Below are 20,537 nucleotides of genomic sequence, written 5' to 3'. Positions count from 1 at the left end.
TTTATGGTGTATAGTATCTAAGTGTTTATATACCTAGTGTTTATAATATTAATCCCATGGGTCATGGTCCAATGTCACATTGTGACAAAGATTCTCTCAATATGAAAATCAACCATGGTCCAATGTCGTATTGTGACAACGATTCTCTTGGTATGAAAATTAGCCATGGTCAACGATGGTTCAACACCACGTTGTGACAAAAATTGTTTCAATATGAAATTCAAGCATGGTAAACCATGCTTATTTTAGGATTTATAATATTTATCTTAGGGTTTATGCACCTTCGGTTTATAATATTAGTCCCTCGAGTTTAATATTATTCCCTTAAGTGTAATAATAATAATAATAATAATACAAATTAGTTAGTAATAACACTATTTTTTTTAAGTGGGATTTTATTATATTATAAAAATGATCAGTACAATTGTTTGTGAGCGTGAGTGGTCAAGTAGAAGTAGAATCTAACCTTGACCATCAGCAAAAAAGAGCTTTTCTGAGATTTCCTCCCTTACAAAACTTATAATTCATCCTTGTTTGTATACTTTTACAGATCTCATGATGATCTAGGCTTCTGATAAAACAGGTGGAAATTTTGGTAGAACCCTGGATGGTAACAAAATTGAGAACAGTAACAGCTTGAGCATGGGCTTCTTGCCTTTATTAATTATGTTTCATTTGACGGACTATAGCCCAAACTAGAAAACACTGGCCCAGAGCGCATAGAGGCAAGACAAAAAAGAGTCAGGGTTTGCCATACCATTTAGCTCAAGGGATCTTCTTCCAGGAATATCGTCTCCTTAAAAGTTCCACCAAGGATTTTAATGGCTGAAGTTGGATTTTAATAATAGATTTCGGCTTCAGCGTTTGAAGTGGTCGAAACTCACGAAAATCATACATCCTTTTTTTGTGTAAATCAGCATTTTATATTAAGACAATAATACATATTTACAAAAGGTCTGCTCGTGCAGACATAAGACTGCTTTCCTAGTCCGAATACAACCAATCATGACCAAATGGACCTCCTAAAGAACCCCAGGGCACACCACGCAGGGCGGCAGAGGCAGTCAGGGGTTGACAAAAAAAACAAACAGTGAACCAGCAGAATAACAACAAACCCATAGTATATCCAAATCCGAGGCTCACTGAGACCCACATAGAGTCTTAGAGAACTACTGAGAGAAAAAAATCCAAAAAACTGACAAAACGGATAAGTTCCAAGGTCAGTGATCGAATGTACAGACCCATGCTCCTGGAGCTCACCCAGTGCTTGCAACAAAGACCCATTACATCTCGAGAACCACATAATTCTTGGAGGATCTGACCAGTCGGAGCCTTGGCTCTGCCCGCCTGAGGTAGCGATGAGAGTGTGCCCTGACTGGTGCCTGTTTTCTCCTCCACCCTTTCCCCAACACTCACAACTTCCTGACAAATGGAGTGACACAGAACGCTGATCAAGATTGTTAGCTTTTTGGAAATGCTATCGAATTGCTGCTCCAGACCGCTGATTTTAAAGTCCAAGGTTTCCAAGATCGCCGCATGCTCTGCAGAAGTTACAGAAATAGCTTGTTGAGCTTGTCGTGCCTGGCTGATATAATCACCTTGCATGCTTATGGCTTTTGCCAGCATCATCTTCATCCGCCACATTTCCGCCTGCGTGCGGACATAGTGGGTGGCCCGAGTTGTAGATGTTCCAGGGTCCTGGACCCGCTCCATATCCTTCTCCAGTTCATGCTCCTCCAAGTTCTCCTCTTCCTCAGCCACTATAGCCTCCAGATCCTCAATCTTACATTTTTCCCTCTGAGAGGTCCTTGTTTCATAAGTTTCCCGAGCTTGCTTGAGATCTCGGTTGGCAGAAGCATTTCTGCTGCCCTCGCCCGCCATTGTCTTGAAATTAAGCATCGAACAACACCGTATTCTAAGGGCTGAGAAAATGAGTTTTTGCAGACTAACATAATACACAGTGGTGCTACTGTTATTGGGGACCAAAGATATAGAGTAGAGAGCAGGTGAGTTACTTGTTGTGTTCCATCTTGTCACCTGCTGACTGCAAATTCTTTCATAATTATCCTTGCTTTGTGGTTCACACTTTCGATGATGTATCGGATTTTTGCTCTTAAGTTTTCCCCGCTTGAACCTCTCCGATGAGTGTCAAGTGTCCATACTTTTAAATGGGTGCCGACGGAACTCATACTTTTCATTCATGGATCTGAAGGGAGTACCTCCCGCCTACTTGTGCATTTAATGTTCATTTCCTTCCTGTCCTTCATCCTTTTGCCGACCCTTAATTCTCCCAGCAGTACGATTGATAATAATCATATCCCAATAACTACAAAGAGCGTCGTCCCTCTGGCCTTATCTTTCATTAACCATGTCCTGCCTCGAGAGCAGAGTACACTTGTTTCCTACTTCTGGGCAAGTGACGTCCTGCCAACAGCTGTCCATGATGATAGTGGGGTTCCCTATACAATGATTTTTCAGATGATCCGTTACAGTATTGACTTTGCGGCGAACTGCCTGAAAGATTAAACCATTCAAACGCACAAGATGTTCGGCAATACTCTCTGTCACCTTGGCCAGTCTCCAATGCTGAGTGACTTTGCTTGCTTTGGCTCCCGCATACATCCTTCTCGCTGTTGTGATTGCGATCTGAGAGTCCCCTTCTACCACTGCTGCGCTCGCCTGTAATTTCCGAAGAATTCTTAGACCCTGTTCCAACGTTGCGAACTCCATCTCATTATTGGTTCCTTCCCCTAAGGCTCTGCTATAGATGTACAAAATTTCTCCTTCGTTGTTCCTGAGAATGCATCCAATGCCGGCCAGACCTGGATTACCCCGAGAAGCACCATCGAAATTTAGTTTAAGGAAGCCTGAAGGTGGCCGTTTCCATATACTTAAAGTGGTATTTATCTCCTGTTGGCGATTCCCAGTAGCCGCAATGGTTCCTTTATCCAGGTTGAAAGCTTTCAAGATTTGTAAGTCCCCAGTTGATGCTTTAGTATCTTGTTCTAGCCTTCCTTTGACAAGAACCAAATGCCTGATATTTTGTATAATAATATCTATAGAGTGATTTATATTTCTGGTTTTGTTTAAGAATACTCTTCTATTCCTTTCCTTCCAAATTGACCATGTAATGAATCCTGGCATGGTTTTCCAAATGATGTTAACCAATTGATTACTGGAGAAATTGCCTCGCCAATTCTTGATGGTTTCTTGAATGGAATCTCTTATTTTGTCCATTTGCTGTAAAGTGGTTTCCACCCAATTCCATTGAAGGTCTGCCAAATCACATGCGTTGAAGATATGATTCATTGTTTCTTCTTCCTTTCCACACATGGGGCATCTAGATGGGCCACAGAACCCTTTCTTTTGGAGATTCTCCCAAGTGAGAGTTTTCCTATGCATTAGGAGCCAAAGGAAGGTCTTAATTTTTGGCCACAACCGTGAATCCCAAACCTTGTTGCTCCATTTAACTTTTTCTTCTTGCTCCGAATCTTCAATGAAGTTTCTGGCTTCTTTGAGTGTAAAATTGCCCCCTCCTTGCTTTCCCCATCTTAGTTGGTCATTGTCTTCCGCAATTCTAATTCTTCTTTTGTTTAACAGTGTTTGCAAGTTCCTAATGTCATTGTTTGCTTCGGTCATGTGCTCTATTTCATTGAATACCCAAGTTCTCCACTCTTGGTCCCTATTATTAGGATTCCAATAGTGATTCACCGTCATTCTCCCAAGCTCCTGGTAATTTCTTTGAAGACCTTCAAACTCAGGCCTTTCCAACTTGGGGAGTTGTTGCTAGGCATCGTCCCAAAAAAGGGTAGTTTCTCCATTGCGAATTTCCTAGAAGCTATTCTCCCGTATAATGTGTCGGTTTTTTCTTGCTAGGTTCCAGATCGGTGAGCCTTCTGGGTTCTCTTGCATTCTGATCAGGTACTGTATACTATGCATTGGAGCGTATTTTTCCTTCCAATTTCTAGCCCAAGGAAGTTTGGGTTCCTTCAGCCATTTCCACCACAACTTAGCACCACAAGCCCTATTGATGGTGGAGGGGTCTTGCAAGTTTAACCCTCCCATTTGTTTGGGCTTACACATTTTATTCCATGCCACTAGTGCCCACTTTTTCTTCTCTGAATTCCCTGACCATAAGAATGTTCTCTGAATTATCGTCATTTGCTTAAGGACTCCTTTGGGAGCAGGAATTATGGAGATCATATATTGAGGAATAGCTTGAAAGACTGGTTTGGTTAAGACTAGCCTACCAGCAAAATTGAGGGCCCTATGGGTCCAATGATGGCATCTTTTCTCCAGGTTTGCTAGGATCTTTTCCCAATGGATTTTTTGCCAGGGTTTATCAGTTAGAGGAGCTCCTAGGTACCTAGAGGGCAGGCTACTTCTCCGGAAGCCTAGGATGGTAGAAAGATTTTTTTGCACTGCTAAATGAGTATTGAAAAACAAGATGGTGGATTTAGATAGATTAACTTCCATACCTGAAGCTTTGCTAAAAATATTGAGGATCATTTTATAGCCCAAGGCTTCTTTGACTGTGGGAGTACCATGTAACATCGTATCATCAACAAATTGTTGGTGAGTGGTCACTGGAATGGAAGGCAGGGGCTGCAATCCTTTGATATTTCCTTCCTCTTTAGCGCTGCGAATGAGTCTATTTAAACCTTCCATCAGGATACAAAAAGGAATGGTGATAATGGGTCACCTTGCCTAAGCCCTCGTGAGGGGAGAATTGAGCTGAAGGGGCACCGTTTACCAGAATAGAAAATTTAGTAGATTTGATCAGAGCTAAAATCCACACTATCCATTGACTAGCAAAGCCAAAAGCTTTTAAAATTGCTTCCAGGTAATTCCAGTTGACCTTGTCATAGGCCTTTGACAAATCAAGTTGCATCATCATACCTGCAATCTTTCTGGATTGAAGAGTATGAAGCATTTCTTGAGCTAGTAAAATATTGTCTAGAATTTGTCTCCCCTCAACATATCTAGATTGCTCTTCAGAGATGAGGCTTGGAAGAATGCGTTTCATTCTATTGGCTATGACTTTAGAGATAATTTTATATATAACATTGCACAGAGCTATAGGCCAAAATTTTGCAGGGTTGTTGGCTTCCTCTTCTTTTGGAATCAGGGAAAGAAATGTAGAGTTGAGGGACTTTAGGATTGAGGCAGATGCCGAGAGTCTTCCACAACTTTCGAGACCTCTATTCTAACAATGTCCCAGCAAGCCTTGTAGAAGTTGATGGTAAAACCATCAGGCCCAGGAGCTTTATCATTAGGCATATCCTTCACCGCTTCTTCCACCCCTTCCAAAGAAATTTCTCGAGTCAGTGCCTGGTTTTGCTCATTAGTGATTATCTTGGGGATGGAGTTGATGAGTTCATCAATTGCTTCTGTTCTGTCCACCTCTGGCTCTTGAGCTATGCTGCTGAAATGTGTAGTAAGAAGGGTTGAAATTTCTTGATGTGTCTGTAGAATGGCTCCCTGTTCATTTTTGAGACTGAGGATTTTGTTAGCTCCCCTGTGGTCCATTGCTAATCTATGGAAGAATTTTGTATTCTGTTCCCCTTCCTTAAGCCATTGAATACAGGACTTTTGTTTCCATAGGGTTTCCTCTTGTTGGCAACGCAGCTGCCATTGTTGCATCAACATTTTTCTTTGTTTACTGTTTCTGGATTAATATCCCCAGTGATCCAACCTTTTGTGTATCTGCTCTAATTGCTCCTCTAATTTGGATTTTTCTTTGAATATGTTTCCAAAGACTGTTTTGTTCCAAATTTTGATCTTGTCTTTGATATATCTCAGTTTGCCTTGTAATCTATACATTTTGGTACCTCTAATGCCCACCGGTTCATTCCACCATTTTTCAATAAGTTGAATGAAGTTCGGATGGGTAAGCCAAAATTTCTCAAATCTAAATGGCTTGTTTCTTAGAGTGCCCTGGATAGCAACAACCAGAGAAATGGGCCAATGGTCTAACCCTCCACTAGGGAGTATATATGATTCTACTATAACTCCCTCCAACAAAATACTTTTGGAGATTAGAAATTTGTCTAGTCGAGAAGCAATTTGTCTTTCACCTCCCCTTTTGTTATTCCAAGTGTAAGCCCCACTCTTGGGGTGGACATCCACTAGATTAGTTGCTTTGATGAATTCTAAGAAAGCATCAGAATCTTTGTTGAGTTTCCTTATCCCTCCTTTATTTTCCATGAGGGTAGTTATCATATTGAAATCCCCTCCTATAACTGCCTTTGCTATGGGATATCTTAGCTTCAGATTCAGCAGAGTTCTGAGAAAAAGAAACTTCTCTTCTAGCTTCTGAGGCCCGTAGACATTAGTACACAAATAGGTTTCTGAATTTCCTACCACTTGAGCTTCTACAGCTATGAAAGATCTGGTCACTTCAGAGGAGAGGATTTTGATTACTTGCGGATCCCACAGGGTGATTAATCCTCCCTCCCATCCATTGCTGGTAGTTTCCAGGTATTCCATGTGTTTGCCTAATTTTTTTCTTACATTATGAATAGTACTACTTGCACATTTGGTTTCTTGCACAAATATAATGTCTGGTTTTTCCTTTTGGACCTTCTTCTTTAAAATTCGCTGTTTTATTTGGCTATCAAGCCCTATAGCATTCCAAGAGATGACTTTCAATTTAAAACAAGATTTAGTAGTTTAGAGAAAAAGCTTCTAGAGCCTTCATCTTACCAGAGTTTAAGAGCATTTGTCCCAATTCCTACAGTGCCTCATTATTGGTTCTACGTCCTCTCTTTTTCCTTTGTTTGGAACTTGTGGAGGTTTGAGGTAGACCTTTTGTTCAGAGTCCCATTCCTTTGGTTACGCCCAGGTTCTTGCTTTGCATTTCTATTTCTGCTCTTTGTCATGCTATTAGTATATCATTAATTCTTCTAACTTCCTCTTCCGATATGTGTTCCATCCCCTTCTTTTTCCAGTTTTCCACCATGTCTGGTAGATTAACTCCTTCTTGCTCTAGTATGTTAGTAAGTTCCATCTCATCACTTCCGATGTCAGTTATGAGCATTTCTGAGTCTTCATCTACCCCTTCTGTTACATCTTGATTCTATAGTGTAATGCTTGGAGGATTTTTTTCCATTGTTTTAGTTTCAAGCTTTGTTGTAGTTTTGTTTGCTTCAAGGTGTTTTGTTACTTATTGTTGTCCTCTGATTCGGTTTTAGTTTCCAGGATTTCGAAAGCATTGCTAGTATTACCTTGTGATGTGCTTGCTTTGGTCGGGTGTTTCCTATTAGCTCTTTGTCTTGCTCTTGGTCGAGTGAAGAATTCCCTGTTCTTCTCTGCCTTTTCTACCTTAAGGTCTTCAGCTGTTTTATTTAATGGGCATTCTCTGATTAAATGTCCATGCTCATGACGTTTTCTGCATGGGAATGGAATTTGCTCATAATCAATGGCTTGGAAATAGTCTTCTTCCCTATATTCCAGCCACAGTCCCTCATGCAGTGCCCCCGACACATCCATTTCCACACAGATTCTGGCACAGGAGGTGTATCTTCTCTGCAAAGTATCTTCTGAAGCTTTGATGAAGGTACCTAATTTATCACCTATTTGTTTTAGAGCTGCATATCCCCAATAGTCTATTGGCAGGGAGAAGAGGCGTATCCACACATGCACCTGCTTGAAGGTTTCTTTTTCTGGAACAAAATTGGGCTTCCAAGGCCTAATGTATAGGCCCGCAGAAGCGAAGAAATAAGGTCCGCCATCAAATATTCTATCCTTATCCTCTAGATTTGAGAAAACAACAGTGAAAAAACCTTTGGCTCCTAAGTGCAGTCTAACATCACCTTTGGGTTTCCATTGTTGCTTTATCCATTGGCACAATGCCCTTTTGTTGGCCAGAGTCCCATGAACTTGCAGATCATTGCATGTTCGATCATCTGATCCCGGTAGGCTTGAATGTCTGGGTCTGTTATCACCACCCTTAGGGTTTCTGCCACCTTAGGTTTACATGGGCCTTGAGTTCTTTTACCATTGAATGTTTCTGTTTTGTCTCCTTGTTCCTCCTTCTCTTTATTCAGAGCGCCTTCTTCTTCTTCTGTCTGCTTCTTTTCTTGTTTGTTTTCATGGGCGGGATGCGCTTGCGTTGGCTTTTCCATGCTTCTATTTTCTGTTCGACTACCGTCCTCCTTTCCTTTCAGCTTTTGAGTATTGTGATCCTCATTGCCTTCATATCTTTTCCTTCCCTTGTTGGTCACGTCCTCTTTCTGTGACCTTTCATACCCAACTATTTGCACACCTTCTTGTGCTATCTGTTTGTGCATCATTATTTGTTTATAAGATGGGGTCCCTATGGACCCCTCGTTTTCCATCTGTCAAGTCAGGATCTGTCCTCTTCTGTATAGCTCTGCCAATCTGACCCTATTCTTTTCCAGTTTCGAACCCTAGATCTGATCTGATTTAATAGAGCTTCACTATGAGCAACTATATTCATTCGAGTTAGAGACCCATTGTTACCATAGCCACTGTTGTGAAAATCATACATCCTTAAACACTAACTTTTTTTCAATTAAAAAATAAATTTCTCAACCCCAATTATAATATAGACCATCCAAATAAAGCATAATTATATTTACTAATATTTAAATTAAATCTATAATATTAGCGTATATTATTAACATATTTATAATGTGTTTCACCTACAAATACCTATTTAAATTCTATATAATGTAACTCATATATGTTATTTACGAGTATATTTCTTTAAATTACAAAGTTTTAGATTTGTTTTTATATGTTATTTATGGGTATTATCCTTGAAATTATAATGGTTTAGACTTGAAATTCATATAGCTTTTAGATCTTAACAATTCATTGTTTAAAAAATTATAAATTTTAAAACTCTCTAAGGTAGAAATTGTAAATCTATTTACATAAATAGTATTGTATATACATTTCTTATTAAATTTATCACATAGTAATATATATTATTTTAAATTTCAATAAAATTAATGATTTAAAAAATACAGAAAATAAGATATAATTAGTATATCATGGTTAGTAAATGTTGGTAAACAATTTAAGATAAGCATAAAAATATCTACTCCATGAATTTTAAAAAATCATAAAAGTAAACTAAAATATAACTTTACTTAAAATCATAAAAATAAACTAAAATATAACTTTACTTTTTTTTCTGGAGAAAAATTGTGTTAAGTAAAAAAAAAGGACCTTTACCTACGGGATTACAATCTTTCATTCATTCTCTCCCATGGGATACCTGACATTAGCCGAAAATATTCTCTCCTTAAAGTGAACATATAGTTAAGAGAAAATAGATACAGAAATATCCAAGCTAATGGTGACGCCTTTTATAAGAGGAGAAAAACAAAGCAAAACAATAAACATACCCATTTCACCATCACTTTGAGGCAATCCGAATAGGTTCTTGTGGACCATCAGAAAGCCTTCCTACCACTCGGGGAATTCTTAGGTGATGTTCAATGTCCTCAATATTGTAATCTAGTTCCTGTAAATGTCCATGCAAATGTTCCTATGAATGGAGAATGTCCAAGCGAGATTCACGATTTTTCAAGAGGGTCGTCCCTAAAAAAAAGTTCATGTGCAATATAGATGCATCGTTTGCATGTAGTGGTTGAAACAACCCCTCATATGACGTGTGTCTAGGGTATCCCTCATATGACATGTGTCTAGGGTCTAGTATGCCAACTCATTCAAGAGCTCCATATATGAGAGGGAGTTCACATGAGAAGAGGCCTCTCCTTCCACCTAAGTAAGTTCTTCCTAATGGTGGAATAGTGCTAGTTCAAGTTAATGAGAAGAAATTTCCTCTATATGATAATGCATTCGAGTATGTTCCCATTGGGATCTCTCTTAGTATTAGGCTGCCCCCCTTCTAAGATGACCCCTTTGCCTTGACATGACTAACCTACTAGATGAATTACTTGATGTGTGTCAAAACTCCACAGGACCAATTAGACCATGGGGATAAAGCAAGCAACCCACACTAAACGGTCTCAGGATCATGCAAGGAAGGGAGAAACATTCAACCCAAATAAGTATCTCGATAACCAACTATAAGGGGATAATTATCCCAAATTCCCCCTCCGCCATGTATCCACCTCATACCAACCTATAGAACCACAGAAGGGCCCTTAAAACCACTTGGTATATATCCAATTACATACCAAAGGAAGACTGAGGCTATGACCCCGCTCTTGGATTGTTCCAACAACACCAAGGACAAAGTTAATTTCTCCCCACCTCTGGAAAACCGTCCACCACAATAGATACATATTAACAAACCAACCACAACACACTAACAAGGTGGGAAAACAAAGATGGATATGTTGGTTGAGAGGGGAATACATCACCAAAAATTTCATATAACCACTCCCGATACCAACCATTTCCCCGACACGAAATTAGATAGTTACAAACACACTACAAGAATCTCCATGGAGTTACTATAACTAACTTGTGAACATAGTATAACCTTCGAAAAATAAGAAGGAAAAAACAATCATATTCATTACTAGAAAGTGGAAACCAAGGTTAATACCTCTTGTATTCAACCAAGAAAAGGGCCCAATTACATTGCAAACACTAGAAAGGAATGGTAGTGAACATATACCAAGAATGATAAGAAAAAAGTTGCAGGTTTCTATCCTACATGGTATCCCATAATTCTCATCCATAATCCTTCAAAATTATTGTTTTATGCTCGAGTTAGATGATGAAGGATTCCTTAAGGCCTCCCTTCTAACAAGTCTTGGCCTATCGACATCAGCACATTATCTAGGTTCAAGTCTAGAGTCCTTAGTAGTACCTTGATGCTTGTATGCCTTAATGACAGGCTCTCTTTCCAGCAATCATGGGAATACACCAATGTCCCTTGATCATTGGATCTTGCAAGTGGCTCGACATCAGCACATCTATTTTCCCTTCGCAAGATGTACTTAGGTACCTTGGCACTCGTTGACATTAATGGTGAGTTGCCTCACATTGCTTAACAACATGCATCAATGGTCGCTAATCCAATGACTTCTCTTCATGTTTGACATCGATGCATTTATTCGCATGATTAAAATTGTACCATCGGGTGTTGTAACGTTTGAAGACTATATCATTTCAGAAGTTTGCATCAGATTAATTTGTCATAACAGCAATAAAGATTCAAACCATGTCATCAATAAAGAGAACACAAAAGGAGATCGAAAATCCTTTGTTTACATACTCCATGATCCAACAGCATCAACAACCACACTCTTCAACATCAACAACTCATGTACATTGAGGGTAAGTCAAGGTATGTGGTTTTCTAATTTTTAGTCATGCAATTCCTTAAAATGCTAAAAATTATAACTTTGGAAAGTTCCTCACTTCCTTTTTCACATTGTCATATCTCTAGTTGAAGGGGGGATTCATGTTCATACCTCATATTAAAATTCCGCGATTCATATCACATTCACATTCCATTATCACCTTTCATATGCCATATATGTCCTTTATACACATGGCATCCTAACCAACATACTTTTCCAAACAACTACTATTGCATTATGATTCAAAACGTTACATGTTTTGCAAATGATGATCATAGAATGAATAGTTGATTAAATGTTTTCAAAGTCTTTTGATGCAACACAAAAATAACAAAAGTATTGTTACACAATAACCAATACTAATAAAGTTGGTTGCCACACAAGAACCAACCAAAGTAATATGTTGCAATAAAATATTTTTCAAAAGGACACTTTGCAAAATGAACAAAGTTATCAAATGATTATGTGAAGATGAAAGAAGAATTAACATCAGCCAAAGTTCATATAAAAGGAAGACAATTCAAAAGATCAGATCATGATTAAAGTAAATCAATGCAATACATTGCATGAGGACATGCCATAACTTAAGTTGGGGGGTATGTTGGGCCGCCAAATTAGCATACACTTTCACTCCATTTTCACCTTTATCCTCATTTTGTCACCTCATTTCATCACATTATCATTATATTTCCATTACCATATGGGTTCATATTTTTATTTTCCAAAGTTATTTATTTTATGTATTTAAAGTGAATTTATGATTAAAAGTTAGAAGAATAACATGTATTTGTTTATACCTAAAGGTGGAAAGAGTTTGGTGACATCTGTAGGTGATTTGGAAGGTTCCAAGACTCTTATGTGGACACCAAGACTAAAATTCGAATTCTCTTGAAGATTTGAAGTAGATTTGGGATAGGGGTCAAGCACATCTCATGGAGAAAAATCATGGATAAAGGAATATGTCTAATATTGGTTGTAACCATATGAAGGATTTGTGGATCTAGGAGGGATTAGTGGATCCAAATTAATAATTTAGTTGTTTATTTTTTTTGTATAAATAGGAGTACCTCCTCCATTCCAAAGAGAGGACTCTTGGAGCATGTATCCTAACTTATGATGGAATAGAATAAAGTTTTCTTTCTATAGTTTTAGACATAAATTGTCTTAATGTGGTATATGAATTTATGTAATAGTTTGTCACTTTGTTCTTAAGAGAATTGAGCTCACTCTAAAAGGATCAAAGAAACATTTTATTTCATTATAGATTTTATTTCATTATAGATTTTATTTTCATTTAATTACTTAGAGGTTTGAAGATTTTTCATTATTGATGAATGAATTTTAGTTTAAATCTTATCAGTGTATGAAAGGACAAATAAGGGTCCAAGTTATGCTATCTTCCATTTGATATGAGTAATAATTGAAATTCATTCTCTTTTTCTAGTTTCAAGTGATTTTTTGAATTTCCGATTTTCCAACAATGGCATTAATAATGAATGAATTTGTAGTGAAGAATAACAAGGACCTCCTTAGTTAGGAGACTCTTATATTATTTGTTTATGCATCTTAAGCTATTTTCCATTATTGGTTTTTTATTTCTGTTCATGAAGTAGTATTCTAGAAGAAGGACAAATCTAGTTCTCCTAAGTTAGAAGCCACTTCTCCTACTTATTAGATAATGAATTAGAAATTATTTACTTAAATTTTATATTCGTAATATGCACATATAATTAGTATATAATCACATTCCCCTCAGTTTCCATAACTTATCTTCTAAAACTGATTATAGTTGCATCTGAGGTCCCATATATTTTGGTTTTCTTCTAAGTTTTACGAAATCCCCGAGTTGACAATTAAATAATAGGGATTTAACAGAAAATTAAATCACCCAACACCCACTTATCTTCCAATGATGAACACCTTCCTTTCTAGTTGCATAAATTGGATTCAACCTCTCCTTACAAATTGGAACGATTCCAACTGCCTCAATCCTTCATTTATATTGGTGATATTTCCCCTAGTTATATAGGTGGGATCATTTATCAGATTTAAATCTCTTTTACCTTCACTCTATTCCCAATTTATCAATGATCCTCCTCTTTTATTATGAATTGAACAAACTGAGAAGATGTGGCTGGAAGCTTTTAATAAGTTTTAATATTGTAGGTCCCTGCCAGAACCAAATGGAGGTTGGCTCTAACTATGAAGTCAAAGGTCAGACTGTTCCTTCTCTGTAAGGGTTCCTCAGACACCCACGACTCCACCACGACCAACTATAATCAGCGCCACCTTGACCAAATGTGATGGGTCTAACAACTTAAAACACGGGGTCATACCTCTTCGGAAATTTATTGATCATGAATCAAAGCCCGATAAGTTTGAGTAATGATGATGTTGAATTGAATGGAAGTGGACTTCAATATTTTGAGCCATAATGAATCAACAAGCTAAGAAAAATCATAGCGGTTAGGATGCTTTATAATGGCTAAATTTTAGGTTGATTCCCTTGAGATAATTCACCATTCATTTCATGAAACATCTGCTAGTCCCTTTCCAATGTGCAGTCTAATTGAAGTCCTCAAACCTTCTACAAATCGAGTATTACCTAATGAAATTTTTATCCATCATTAAGTCCCTCACTTGACTGCAGGTTCCATGATAATTTGTTCATCGGGAGCCTTGTGACTTGCTAAATAGATGAGAGTTCTAAACGCACTATGTTGCACATTTATCATTGGGGAAATCTCTTAATGATAACCCTTTGGTCCACCCATTCTAAATTTATTCCTTGTTGGCCACCTTGATCCATTTTTGTAATCACGTACTCATGTTGTTCCTCAATTTTGAACCACCAATACATGCATAACATCATACTATTCCAACAACTCCGACAGTTGTTCCCTTAGGGAATTAGCACTGCTCCTTCATGAATGAAATCATAGAGGCATTTGGATGAGATAAAAGGCACCATACATGCAACCAATCGCTTCTTACTAAGACAAAAATTAAAACTTAAGAGTAAACCATATACACACACATTCCCTCATTCATTTTTGGTCACTTATCATATGTAATTGTCAAGACCATCACAGGTATTTCTTGCTAGTTATTAACCAAAAAAAAAATAATGTGTGCCCTACAGAGACCCTACATAGAGAGAGATTACCCATTGATACAAAAGTAGATTTAAAACACCATATTCATTCTTCAAATGAAAATTATATACATAAATACTTACAAAACTCCTTCCAGATTCTCTCTTGAAATGCACTTGGGATTTTCTTCCTCTCAAATTCATTAATCCTCAAATTTTTGGCGACATCTCTACCTACACTATCGCACACAAATAATTACATATAAAAAACATTTGGATGGAAAAATATCTCAACAGAAACATTAAAATGGGAAAAATCTCCAGTAGTTCAAAAATTCCAAATCCCTATCCCTACAACTATTGCATCTACAAAGGCCCACTTGGCTCGTCCCTAAAACAATCTAAAAACTAAGCAAAATTACAGCGAGACACTTGGAAAATTAATAACCTACAGTTCTAATTTGTACACAAAATAAAATCGTTGTGATAGAATTTACATGCCCCCCTTGGGCTCTTAAATAAAATGATCATGACCCCCTTGGGGTCTTAATTAAAATGATTTTCCTAGGTGATGCTCCTCAATAATTTATTTGAATAATTAAATTAAATAAACTAATATTATATTATATGTTTATTTTTAAAATATAATTTAAATTTCTATATTATTCACATAAACTTAATGAATTATATGAATTTAAAGAAAACTTGATAGTATATTCAATCACAATTTCAACCCTGAAAACCAATTCTATACTAATACAACCACATTAATAAATGTTGTTGATATACCCAAGTATATGTTTAACATTTTTTAACTTTTTGATTTTACAATTCTATGTAAAACATTATGGAGGATGACTCTCCTATACTATTTTCTATTTGTTTGTATAATAAAAATAGTAATAAATAATAGTAAAACATACCTAGTTATATATTTATCATTTAATATTTCAATCTATGAACTAATTGTAAAAAATTTACTTCGTTAAATTAAAATAAATAAATGTAAGATTAAAAAAATATGTAGATTATCGGAAGAATGTGTAACATGTATAGACTCTTTAAATAAAAAAATAAAATTAAAAACTAACTAAAATACTATTGCGGTATATATTTAACATAAATTTTAATCCATGCACTCGGTAAACTTTGAAATATTATAGCACATTTATGTTTATGGACCTTGGTTTGACCCGCTCGTTAGATATCCACATGGTGACTATAGTTTAAACCTTTGAGACTAGACTTACCAACCGAGGTCCTGATTTTTATAGTTAACTCTGGTTAAGGTGATTCTGTAGGGATTAAGGCTATGGAGGATGAAAGGTGGAAACCAACTAGCAGTACCTCCTACCAGCTACCTTGCTTCGTGATTCTTCTATGCTCTGAATGGCTAGCACCAGCCGTTGTGCGGACTGTCGATCTCATGACTTATCATCCAACGATGTGGAGGGTTTATCGGTGGGTTAGGGTAACCATCAGATTTTGTTTCACCTCCCATCTGTAATTTTCGTTTTTGTCGTGGGGAGGTTTCAACTCTGCCAACCTTGTTCTCATTTTATCCTGTATCTGCAACTCTTATGCCATTCAAGCGATGTTTCCTGCTGCATGCTTCCTTGCAGACTTGTAATTGTGGTTCTTCATTACTTGGTCGAAAAGAGGGTTTTCTTTCCTCGCTTTCTACAACCATGTAGAGGCTCGGATCTTCTTCAACACTAGAATTAAGGTAACAGAGGTGCTTCGCCTTGTATTTAAGCTTGCATTTTCTACTTATAACAATTTAATCTGATACAACAACCCTACTTGTCTAGGTTGCAGGTATGGTCACCGACGTTTCCTACATCCCTTAAGGTAACAGTCGTATTCAAGTTAAGTACACTAAATTTTCCTGATAAGAATGTTCTCAGTACAGAAAATGTTTAGTCATGTTACTAATTGGGTTCTCTTCTTGTGAAAAATTAGCGATGACGATTTGGATCCGCTCTCCAGGATTTACCCAATTCCATTTTACTTCACTGCTTCCTGTCAATGCATGGTGATCGAACCAAGCAGCCTCCAAGTGCTTTGAATCTTCTCTAGTTAGAGTTTATAGAATTGTTAAGAGGTATCTCTACTCATAAATGGAGAAATATGATTTTGTAATAAGTTTATTCTCGAGGAGGGTTTCTAGATACTGGTTGTCATTTTCTAGTTTGGGTCCTTACCGATAAAATCCCAATAGAGATATAATTGAACTCTAGGTATCATTGCATTTTCTTCTTTGTATCAGTTCGCGTAATATAAGGGAAAAACTTGGTTTTCTTTTGATAGTATGGTAGCTTTAGCTCTGATTTTTCCAGGCATTATCGTTTCAAACTAAATCTTTCAAATTTATTTTATCAACGCTCCTCCAAATTATGCACTTATTTCCATCTAATTACCTCGTTGCATTTATGAGAGGCCTCTACGACCTGTAGATTTGTACTGGTATGCGAGGGTGAGAAACTAATTATTTTTCTCCTTCACAGTTTAATGTTGTTTTTATACATATAATATAGTCTTTATTTTCAAATTCCCCAACGAGGTCCTCAGTAATTTTCTCTCTAAAGGTTATTTTCAGTTTTGTTTTCCAAAATAGAGATATTGACAAAGAAAAGACTATTTTTCTTGATTCTAAACCCCAATCTTTCTTTTACAGTTATTCCTAGAACCATTTCCTAGGTTTTATATTAATGGCTGCTCACGAGGAGATAATTTGGGATACTCTAATTTCCTCTTAGAGTTTACTGGTTAAGTTGTTAACCATTTAGTTAACTGTTAATGTATTCAAGAAAATGTTAACGAGTTTACACAGCGAACAATAATGTTTATGAATAGTTTTGTAGCATAATAATATTCATGAATTACAAGTCACGGTGCACACTTGATTTTCTTTATAATTCACAACAATTAATCTCTTCTAGTAGCCTCTCTAAGTTATTCATCATTATTATTAGTTTTTCTCTCATTCGTGTTTAAGAACATGATTGTAATTCTCTTTTATTTTTTCTGTAAATTATGTCTTATGAATATATTTTTACAGTAACCATTTCCTCACATAAATTACAATCTCACGGACTATTACAATCTCACCTAGAGGGAGATAAAAACTAAAAATTTAAATTAATCATTGTCTACTAAGTAAATAGTCCACATGAAGATATTTAGAAATTTTCTTGCAAGACTTTACATAAGACCTGGAACTAAAACACTATATAACTTATCTATTTTCTTGGTGTGAACTCCTCAGAAGGCCATCCTCCCAATCATGAGTCAGGCAATAAAATCTAATCGCTCCCTTGAGTTCCTTGCGCGAAATAGTTCTTATATATGATATAGAGATAACCCTTCTGAACCTTAAGATTGTCCAGTCCAGTTTGTGTTTAATATTCTCAACTCAATCAATTTAAGATGTTCCACTGGCCTTGTATCCAGCTCAAGGCATCACTTATGCCCAATAGTACTCTACTCCCTATAGATATCACTGCTACTTTAGAGAAGAATAATCATGATCCAAAAGAAAAAACAGTGGAAAAACCAACCCCCTTGTCTCTTCTTCCCCCGAGGAAAAAGGAAAGGGAACCATAATTGTTTCTTCCAACTATCTCTAACTATTTGGAGGTTCTTGGAATTCATTTCATGGTTCTTCATGTGATTATTTTATTCACGCAATTTTGTTCTTTAATTATTTACAAATTAGCTATGCATTTTTCCTAGACCCTTCTCAAGTCTTATGTCCAAGTAAAAAATACTTCATAGTTCAATATTTAAAAACAGGTAGCACAAGAAATTACTATGGCAAGTGATGCATTCAGGGGTGTTACATATTCCCCCTCTTGATCGAAACACCACCCACGGTGTTTATTCCAGTCCTTTGGAATATTTCAAGGTAAGATTTAAGCATAAACTCCTTGTCTTCCCGGTTAGCTTCCCCCGGGATGAAGTGCTTCCATAGCAGCTTAACCAAGGTGATAGCTCGCCTTTGTAACATTATTTCTCTCTACTTAAGGATACACAGAGGCTATATTAGGAATTTGTCATCTGGCTTGACCTATACCACAAATATGATTTAGCATTAGACTATATCCATCATATGCATTAAATACTGAAAATGAAAAAAATATAGTTTTCTTGATTACATGTACTTCTTGCCAGTTAATCACATGTCTAGTATCATACACATATTGTTTTAATAAACACATGTGGAACACATTATCAACTCGGATGTGACTAGGTAATACCAACCAATAGGCTACTAGTCCAATTCTTTTCAAAATTTGGAAAGGTCCATAGTATCGAGGTGCCAGTTTAGCACAACTACCCCATCACAAGGTAATTATTTTTGGTTTGACTCTGATGTAGACGTGATATCCTACTTGATATTATTTATATGTCCTCTTTTTATTTAAGTACACCTTCTACATGTCTTGGGCAACCTTTAGATTTTTGAGAACATTTCTTACCGCTTGTTCCATTTTTGCTAACATGTCAAGCCCCAACACCAACTTATCCTCAGGGATATACCAATTGATAGGCACCCTACATTTCCTTCCATATAATACCTCAAAAGAACTCGTCTTCAATTTTACATATCTTTCCGAGATCACCAACCGAGGTATTCCATGCAGTAGGAATACTTCTTTCATGAATATATCTACAATTTCGACAACTTTAAATGTGGATTTAACTGGTATAAAATGAGTTGTTTTGCTCAGTTTATCTACTACTACCAAGATAGAATCACTTTGCTTCTTAGTCTTCGGTAAACTGGTAACAAAGTCCAGAGTAATTGTGTCCTATTTCCACTCTGGTATGGGTAGAGGATGGAGTAGTCTAGCAGGATGTTGATGCTCCACCTTTACTTGCTGGCATTCCAATAATTTTTCCAAATATTCGGTAACATTTTTTCTCATTCCAAGCCAGAACTGTTCTTTCATAATTGCAGGGAACAATTTTTGATTGGACAGGTGGGCCGCATATGGGTTCTTATGAAACTCATCCAACATGATTTGTTTGATAGCGATATGATTGGGAACATATATCCTACCTCTAAAGAGTAACATGTCATCATTGTTTACACTATAATTAGTCCGCTGATTAGAGTTGTGTGTTTGTATTTCTTGCTACCATAGGAATTTATACTCAAGGGTCCCATTGAGCAACTTCTTTAATTTTTGTGGCAAAATTGTTTTCATTCGACTGTAAGAAATTTCATATACACAAGTTGTCTTTCTGTTGAACACATAAGCCACTCGACTTTCTTTACCTTTAAGGTGTCTTATCTCAAATTCCTATTCGCTCAGAAAATAAGCCTATCTAGCTTATCGAGAATTCAAATTAGGCTAGTTAAAAACACGTTAAACAACTGTGATCTATCATTAAAAGGGATTTCTTTCCCAACATGTAATGTCACCAAACATTTAATGCATGAATTAATGTAGTTAATTCTAAGTCATAAGCAGAGTATCATTGTTTGTGTTATTTTAACTTACGCAACTCGTAAGCTATCATCTTTCCTTCCTGCACCAACACTCCTCCAATTCCTTCTCGACTCGCATCAGTGCACACTGTGTACTCTTTTTGCAGATCTTCTACCCTAAACACAAGGGTCATGGGTAATGCATGCTTCATTTGTTCAAAGCTTTGTTCGCACTTGGATGTCCAATTAAAAACTTTTCCCTTTTTCTGAAGTGAGGTTATAGGATGTGCAATCCTAGAGAACCCTTCTATAAAACGACGGTAATAACATGCCAACACCACGAAAGATTGAATATTAGCAACAATTTTATGAATAGACCACTCCATGATGATTCAGATATTTTCAAGATCTAATGTTATTCCTTCTGACGAAATGATATGTCCCGAATATTGAATCTGATTTTTGAAAAAGTCACATTTGTTGTATTTATCATAAAGTTGGTTGTCACACAAAGTTTGTAATACTGCTCAAATTTTTCTTATGTTCTTCCATGTTCCTTGAGTAGATCAGAATATCACCAATAAAAATCAAGATAAACTTGTCTAAATACAGATGAAATATACCATTCATGACACTCATGAAACTAGCAGGGGTGTTGGTAAGCCTGAACGGAAGTACCACAAACTCGTAATGA

This window comes from Pinus tabuliformis, chromosome 2_2, assembly GCF_031772625.1.
Source record: "Pinus tabuliformis cultivar Carrire ecotype Pingquan chromosome 2_2, CPIR1, whole genome shotgun sequence".
Lineage (NCBI taxonomy): Eukaryota > Viridiplantae > Streptophyta > Pinopsida > Pinales > Pinaceae > Pinus > Pinus tabuliformis.
Note: the sequence above shows the minus strand (reverse complement) of the source record.